This window comes from Cuculus canorus, chromosome 11 (genome assembly GCF_017976375.1).
Source record: "Cuculus canorus isolate bCucCan1 chromosome 11, bCucCan1.pri, whole genome shotgun sequence".
In the NCBI taxonomy this organism is placed as follows: Eukaryota; Metazoa; Chordata; class Aves; order Cuculiformes; family Cuculidae; genus Cuculus; species Cuculus canorus.
In genome coordinates, this window is record NC_071411.1 from 6,461,380 (window position 1) to 6,470,498 (window position 9,119).

Genomic DNA, 9,119 nt, shown 5'->3' on the forward strand with positions numbered 1-9,119 from the left:
CATACCACAATGCGTTGGGATAATATTAATGTATAGTATTCAAAGCCCCAGGGCCTGTATGTTTCATTAATTTCCTCCCCATTAAAGTAAAATGAGGATATCCTGTAGAGAATTGCAGTGAACCATTCGGATTGTGAAACTTGTCCTGACCCTGCTAAGAAAAACAGACAGAAGAGGAAAGAGCAGCTGATCGCAATATACAGCCACCCAAATGAAACACAGGGGTTCCTTGCTCAGCCCTCTTTGCACTACTACCGTGCAAATATTTAGCTTAACAGGATGTGAAGAGCTGGTCAGCAAGCGTTAACAAAATACGCACTGATTTTTTTATTTGTTTAAAATGCAAAACATTTCCCGTACATTCTTTGCAGTGCATTAACCTCAGGCACTATTTCCACTCTGGGATTGAGCAAGCCTGGGACCTGGGTTGCACACGAATAATTCAGATTACTGCATCTGTTTGCGTGTGGTTGGGGCATGCATACTGATCCTTGCTCATTTACCCAGTGCATCCAAGCTCTGCCAAACCCTCGAGGGCTGGCATCCAAAAGAAACCACCTCTTCCAACATAATTGACCACAGTGGCTGTCAATGCCAGCCCAGGAATGGCTCTGTCAGGTTTAGGACAGATCCAGCAGAGCCCAAGGCCTCTAAAAGCACAATGATATATCCGACCCTCTCTGTCCTAGCATCTAGTCTTTGTTTTTGTTCATCACCGGCACTGCTCTCACCTCCTCTAGCCAGTAACCTTAGTACTCACAACCCACCAGAGCTCACCTTTCCCCTGCCTCACTCAGGAATGACTAAAGAAAGAAATTTTCCACTTTGGACTGAAGACACAGGTGGAAGCACGTGGATTTAACAAGCAGGAATGGTTTCTTTGTGGAGGACAAGGGCAGCCATTCAGCCAAGGTTCAAGTCCTACCAGTTCCCTCGTTTCAGCTGTTTCAACCAGCTCTGCCCAAATGCCTGAGCTCCACTGCTCCGTGGCAGCTGGCGTGACAGGCAAGGTGGGAGGTAGAGGTATAACCCCTCTGAATATCACTGCACAAGTGAAGAGGCTCAAACAAAGCTTGCTTCCTTCATTTTTTTGGCAGGAACCTACCTTGCTCTGCAGGTTTTCCTATTTGTCCAGCAATCTTCAAGTCATGCCTGACGTGCTTCCCAGGAAGGCAGGGTGAAATGCGGGGAGCCCGAGGAGCGGTGTTGCTCAGGAAACCTGCCACAGACCTCACAGCTAAGGCACTTGCATTTGTTCTGGGAAATCAAGCACCCAGATTGATCTAAATTACCTTCCGCTGACATGAAACATGCTGCAGAAATGCAGCTGGGAAATGGATTTCCTCTTCTGCGGCCCCTTCAAAACCCACCCTTTGAAGACCTAATTTCAATCCCAAGTAATGGCTCTGCCCTGGTCCCGAGACAGCAGGTTAGAAAGCACACACTGGAGGCAGTTGCCTGTCCTGGGGTGAAGAGGGAGTCGGAATTACGCTGCACCAGCCCCTCTCGATTGGTAGCAGATCTGCACAGCCAGGCCACAGGATGCCCTGCTTGGGCTTGGGAACACAGGGGTTTTGCGATGCAATTTATGGGATTAAAGTAGATACAGGAAAATCTCAGCAGGACTGGGAAGATGTCCCCTGCCCTCTCCTCAAGGAATACAAAAAAAATCCTCTCCATGCTCCTTCTCTAGCTGCTGCCTTTGCTTTGTGGTACTCCAAAGGAACTTGGTCTCTGCGCTGCTGCTGCAAACGGTGGTGGGATTCAGGAGCTGAGAGATGGCAGAACTGCAGGGTAATATGCCCCTGCAAGACAACAGACAGTTAAAATAATCCCCCAGCATGCAACCCCCTTGAGATAAAAATCAAACACTCACCTGGACTGGATGAGTACCCCCCAAAGTTTTAGCTCAGCATCTCAGATCCTCCCCATGAAGCCTTAATTTTAATTTTTGGTCGTTACTTTCAAAACCCATTGCCAATATACTTCCCATGCCAGAGGTTCATAAGAAATATCTATTTGTATGTGCTTGAACCCTTAGAAGTAAAACTCATTCCAGATAAAGCCTCATTCCCTTATTTCCCAAGCTCCATGAGAGCAGCTGCCATTTACTTCTCTTCAGCTTCCCACCGGCTCCTTCCAGCAAACCCCAGTGCACGCATCTCCCGTTTGACTTCACATTTCCTCTTTGCCAGTAACTTTCTGCCTTTTCCTACCTCTGAAGTACCTTCTCCTACTCCTCTCCCAGCATACAATTCACATGCTTCCTTAAATTAGAGGTGGGCTTGAAGAATGCAGGTTAAATCCAGATTTTGCAATGTTTCTGTGGTGTTTGGCTCCCAGGCAGTGATTCAGGCCTGACTCTGCTTCCAATGCCCTAAATTGCATGAAGAATTTAGCCTCTGGGCATTACAGGAATGCAGATAATAATTAATCACAAAAGGCTCCAAGCACTATATATATGCCAGTGATCACATTTGCACCATTTAGATTTGAAACAAGGATTTTTATGCTCATATTTGCTTGTAAAGTACCAAGCCCCCGTTCGAGACCACGTGCAAACCATTCTCCCATTCTGCGCAGACCCCCACCTTCAGCCAAGCTCTCAGCAGGGTGGGAGCCGAGGGGAGGACATACTCCTGATATTATACGCAATAACCTGATGATTACTAATATTTCATAATAAAAAAGCATGTAAAAAAACGCTAAAAACCCACAACCCCCAGCTCATGATTTGAATAAGGGGGAGGGAAGAAGGTATGGGGGGGAAATTGTCTTAATTAAAATTCTCCCTTTCATCCTGGTAATTACATTCAAACAGGCGACAGCAGCAGCATCGCCGCTTGTCACCATGCCAAAAAAAGAAATTGATTTGATCACCGGGACATCGCGTTGCATTAAATACAATTCTTAAAAATCTGCCAGGATTTTTTTTTTTTTTTAAACTGTAATTACTTATAGAACACTGCAAAGAGGGCAAAAACAGAGGGAAAAGAGAAGAAGAGGAGGAGGAGGAGGAGGAGGGGGAGGAAGGGGACCCAGAGGCAGATAATATGCCAGTAATGATGGAAACACCTGTAAGCCAGTGGAGATCTAGCAGCTATCAGCTCTGGCTGCATTCCATATCCATTAGCTACAAGAGGCTGCTTGGGCTCCAGGAAAGGAGGGTGTTAGCTCTGACAACTGGTGAAAAGCTGATGAAAACGTAGCAAAGGGGCAGTCACGGCGCTGCCATTTGATAAAGAGAAAAAAAAAAGAGAGAGAGAGAGAGGGAAAGAGAAAGAGAGAGGGGAAAGGGAGAAGGAAAAAAAAGCCAGGAGTAAATCAGTCTAATTAATAGCTTTGCTCATTTATCGGGGCAAATGCTAATTATTCTTTTTAATCACTTTTCTGCCACAGTTGCTCACTCTCCCTCATTTTTTTTTTTTTTTTCCCTGCCAGCTCTGCTGAGTGAGAGAGGCTGGTAGAAAAGGAATCCAAACCTCAGGCTTATAAATAAAGAAAACACAAGAGAAAATGAAAGAATGGATGAAATCATCCCACAAAATCCTACCAGGCTTCTCTCTGTGCAGAAATTCCCAGCACCCTTGCTGGTCTCCTACTTCCCTTCATGACCTACAGGCTAAAAACCGAAATGAAGAGCAGCCTCTGACAGAGAGGCTGAAGGATCCTGCAATACAGCTTTTAAAGCCATCCCTTCTAACTCTGAACTGCTGCTCTCATAAACCATGTTTCTGTCCGTTTTTAATTCACCCAAACCTGCATGAATGGTTTTTGTTCACGTCAGTCTATAGGGAACAATTCCCTACTGGTAAACCCAAGAGCTTCTCCATATGAATATCAGTATTTAACTTTCCTGTCTCTTGTTTTATCCACAAAACGCAGGACAGGGCTGTCAAAAGCAGTGAGCAATGTTGGTTGCACATCTCCAGACACCTCAACAGCAGCTTATGCACCACTTTCTGAAGCCTCTTCAAGCTGGTTACCAGAAAAAGCCACTAATTACCACCATAAATCTCGTTCCCATTCATCCAGTGGTGAGTAGAACCTCAGGTTTTGATGCCCAAAGAGACCATAAACACAGGGACTAAATCTGCAAACAAACCCACAGACTTTAAATGATTCAACAAAACCACCCAGCAAATCATAAAAAAAGTTACCACCAAAACCTTCAAGCAGAAGCAAAAGCCAGTTTGGGAACAAGAAAAAGACTGTGTTCACAGCAGTCTATGTGGAGTAAGATGTGTGATGAGCATTAGTGAAGAAACAAAGATGAAACACAATTGTCAGACTAGACAGACAGTATTTGGGAGTGTATGTGAGCAGAGCTGCTCTACCAACATAGGCAAGACCCAAGATTCTATTTTTCCTTACCTCTAATCAAGGGAATCAAGTATCTTGCTTCAGGGAGTCAGAAGGATCCATGTAACCTCTACCCTTAGGAGCAACACTACCCCAGGCAGGAGATCCAGGAGGACACAGGTGAGCTCTTAGAGGAAACTGGCTGTGGAGCAGCTTTCTTTGGTCACAGTTTAAAGGTCTCCAATAAGAATTTAATTCAACAATCCAGTTACAGCATAGTAAATCCCTTGAGTACTAGATGTGTGTCTTGATAGCTGCTAAACCTCAGTAAACAAGTCTTTAATCATCCATTGGTAATTAATTAGCAAACAAGAACTAATTGCAACTAGATAGCTGCTTAGATTCAAGACGGTTGTTTTATGTTAATTAAATATAGAGGTCCATGACTTACACAAACACATTCTAACCAACACACACGCAGGCTTCTAAAATGCATAAGGCTCCTAATGGCAGAGCTATATCAGTGGAAATTGTTCAAAGGAAGGTAAATTTCAAGGTGGGGCAAACACTGGCACCTGTGACAGGTGACACACTCACTGGCAGCACCGATACACTCACCCAGCTGTGAGCAGGACCACCACACATCAGTGCGCCCACAACCAGGGATAAGCGAAGTCAGGAAATCAGAGCCAAGAGCCTAATGCTCAGTGAAAGGCTGAAAGAAACGTAAATTATAAATACACAAGGAATTTGTACCCTACTACATTTATAGTCTGTTCAGTGAGAAATTGCTCCTTGAAAAATTGTTTGCCTGGCTTTGATGCCAGTCCTAGTGGGATTAAATCAGACTTCAGCTGCCAGTCTTGAAAAGAAGCAAAGTTTTTGCCCCATGAGCTTCATTCTTCAGAGCTGACATTATAACTTCTTAAAAACCAAGGAAAACCCCCAACCAAGCTGAAGAGATCTTATTACAACAAGAGAAATCAAAGCCCTGATTTGGTGAAATCAAATAAAAATATGTGTCTCTTGCTCTCCCAGGTTGATCAGAATTAAAGTATTTTTAGGCCCACTAATCTTTCTATTTGTATTCAAAGGCCGCAGAACCTTCCCCTCCCAGCTGTGCCATTCACTTGCCAGGCAACATTTAGTGGCAGCTAAACGTGATGCTTAACAGCAATTTACAGTAATGTTTTGTAAGACCTGGTAAGATACCTGGGGTACACAAGTGCATTCTGAGAGGGAGAAAGTCCAAGCAGATTACAGGCAAAACAAACAGCTTTGAGACTCGCAAAGAGGTTGCATTTCTGTGAGTACAGGACCTGATTCCATATATCTTCCAGACTATGTGGATTTGAGCCTGATTAATACCTAGATTTCCATTTGCTTTTCGCTATGATGGAAATTACCAATCACAATGTCTTAGGTCGTTGTTTGGCAGTTGGGAACAGTGTCTGCCACTACAGCCCAGCTTTTGTGCAGTTCCTTGGACTTTGTTCACCAGGATGGACACCACATCCGCAGCTGAATTCTTTCTGGCTTTCTAGAGCCTCACCTTCTCCATCACTTTTCACTACCACTTCACACACCACCCCTAAATCTGCCTGGCTTTCTCTTATACCTTCCCCTACAATGGCAAACTTGCCTACCCGCTTGGAACCTAAGATGAACTTTTCATGTCACCACAGAGCTTTACTGCAGTAGGTTAGAGGAAGTTTCCCCTCTGCTTTCTTTCCTACATTGACACTGCAGCACAACAAGGCTTCATTTTCCTTCCTCAGCCTCTGTCAAGTTTACTTGCCCAGCTCAGATAACTGGGGTTGCAGTACATGAGTTCATGGGCAGGGACAGAAAAGAAAGGAAAGATGACTCCTCATCAAGAGGTATAGAAGAGAGGGAGGAGGCCACGTAGATAAAATTCAACAACTGTGATTTGCATACACAACTGAAAAACAGCAACCAAATGGCCTATGATCCAAGCAACAGATGCTGCAGCTCTTCACTGAAAAGAGACTGTATCCCTTCGGCACGGCCTTCCCAGACACTGTACTACGCATGGCTGCGAGATAATTTTGTCCAAGCGTGTAAATATGCAAACCAGATCATACAATGGGCTTGAGTTGAAATGCATTAACGACTATGACACGCCAAACTCCCCCTGCACAGCCCAAACAACCAAACTCTGCTGCTCAAACTCTGCTAAGTCCCAACCTCTTATCTGCTCAAATATACCTAACCTGACAACAGCTGGAGTTGAATGGAAGTGGAGGGAGTGAGGGTGAGATTTTTCATCTCAACTGACATGCAGCAGCAGATTTCATCTCACTCCGCTGCCTCTCACACAATTAATACCCCTTCTAGGCCCCTATGTCCCTCCCAAAAACACATGCACTGAGCGTGTGTTTACAAACACACCATTTATGTATGCATGTCAAACACTTGCACACAGGTAGCATGTGAGGAGAGAGGTTCAAAAGAAAAATGCGTCTTTCTCCACATACTGTATGTTCCCCTGGTCTTTCCATTTCATTCTGCTTTATCTATCAAAAATATAATAACCCAAAAGCCTGTTTCCATCAAAGTCTCGATTCTATGAACATTTAAAGATAAGCCTTATCTTATTACTGGTGCATTAACAACAGAAATCTAAAGGGCTACTGTCAATCATCTCCTTTGCTCTGTTTCTTTCCCCCCTTCTTCTCCAAACAGCTTTGCCGAGAGCACAACTGGGACCTCACGGGGGTTCTGGCAGACACAAATGCATAGAAACACCAACAAGCACGAAAATGCCACCTTCATCCCCATGAAAGGTACCACGGAAAGGCCCGAGGGTTCTGCCAGGGCCAAGCACGCACTACAGAAAAGGAAAGAGAGCAGCAACAAGCAGTACCCACTCCAGCTGGGAAAAAGCCCATATGAATTTCTACAAGTACGCACCTCCTTTCCCTACAGCGCAGAGGCTGCGGGCAGATGATCTCAAAGCAATTTTCAAGAAGTTTGCATGGAGGAAACAAACCACTCAAAAAATCCAAAGCCATAAAGGTCACCTGCATTTCTATTTCACCTATTTTTTATTACAATGTTTCCCTTGCCATCCTTAACTACTACTTTCTCAAGGTATTTCATCTGCTTCACATCACGTGTGCAGGACCTAAATGGTTTTATTGGGAAATTTGCATCAACTGCTTGTATTCAGGTAAACTTGTCTATAGCTGGTATCAAGTCACAACTCAAAGCAGAATAAAAACCAGGTTATATCTTATGGATGGTGGGAAAATGGAAGAATGAACTGTAGGTCTTAAAAACATACAGCACAGGGACACAAAATTTTACCGAGGAAAACGCATCAGATGCTTATGTACGTTAGGTGTTTATTTTTCAATTAAGTACATGTGCCCAGATCATGACAGGATGTTTGAACTGTGTCTTTTACCCACTGTTTATATGAATGTCATTCACTATCAGGCCTCTGCGGAAGATAAACAGATTGAAGAGAGATGGGGACATATCAGAGCTTTGCATTGCTTCCGCCTCTAACTCTGCTCTGCGTGCTATAAGAAACAAAACCTCTTGACCAGAATAATGTCAGAAAAAAAACACAGAAAGAAGAAAAAGAGTTTGTCACAAACCAGAAGGCAAAGAACAGCAAAGGTATCTACCAAAATGGGCACTCTTCAGTCCATGAGACAACCAGGGCAATGTTTCTGGAGGCCAAAGATGACAGACACAAAGCAGCTGAAACTAAAACAAAAAAGACATGATCCACTTACCTGGCAGACAACATTCAACATGCACGCCAGACAGACTTGCCAAGGGGACTGCAGAACTGCCAAGTCCTTGCACACATTCAGATCATTGGGCTTCTCCCTCACTTCAACCCCTCTGAAGACTCAAAAGCCACAAAGCCAAGAAGTAGGCTTGGACCTACACATGGCGCAGGGAGAGGGGCCTAAATGCTGAAATCAATTGCAAGTCAAGTAAGTGTCGGTATGGTTTTGCTGCCCCCCCTTTCCTACCAACCCCTTCACCACAAACCTTCACAACAATTTGCAAAAGCACCTATGAAAAAATAAGACCTAAAGCATCCACTGCTATCTCAGGCCAGCCAGAGAGCCCGGGCAGGACTCTGAAATCTTCAAGACTTCTACATTAATGGATACATACCGGTAAACCACATCCATAAATCCCTTCTAGCAAGGCCTCGTACTGCTTCACACAACATATAACTGCTTCAGATTCATCTTTGATACAGCGCAATATCATGGTTGAACTGACAGAAAACACGGGCACAAGCTCTAAGCCAGAAGTATTTTTTTTGTGGAGCCATGCTTGCCTCATTTTTGCCATTATTATAGAATAATGGTTCAAACTATCTACCCAACAGAGGGTGAAAAGCTAAAAGCAAAAGGCTATTTGCAGTGTCCATTTCTACATTCAATCTTTTAGAGCATAAACTACTCTTGATTGTTATGGAAAGGTCACTCGCACTGACTAAAGGGCAGTTGCCCTTTATAAACATTATTTCATTTGTATTTATATTTGCATTTGCATTCATTTGCATTTATATTATGCCCATTATAAACATTATGCCTCTCCCTTTATAAACATTATTTCAATCAGAACATGTTATAAAAAGTAAAAGGAGAGTAGGATTACACACAAACCCCCATCAACTCCAAAACTCCAGTGTTACTGTTGAGTAGCTCACATATCCAGACTGCAAACGAAAACAGCAAGTAACAAACCAGCAGCGTTTAGTAACAAAATAAAGCCTTTAAGCCGGCTGCACCAGAGAGCTCTGCTGATGAAAACAGTAGGTA

General features: G+C 43.8%; 1 long non-coding RNA gene across 1 annotated transcript in view; it reads right to left on the reverse strand.

Annotated features, from left to right (window-relative positions):
• Window positions 1–2,603, reverse strand: part of LOC128853294 (uncharacterized) — a 54,307-nt gene extending 51,704 nt beyond the window's left edge. The window contains exon 1 of the long non-coding RNA XR_008451736.1: window positions 1,106–2,603. This is a non-coding gene — a long non-coding RNA (uncharacterized LOC128853294). The remainder of the gene's footprint in view (window positions 1–1,105) is intronic.
• Between the last annotated feature and the right edge of the window lie 6,516 nt (window positions 2,604–9,119).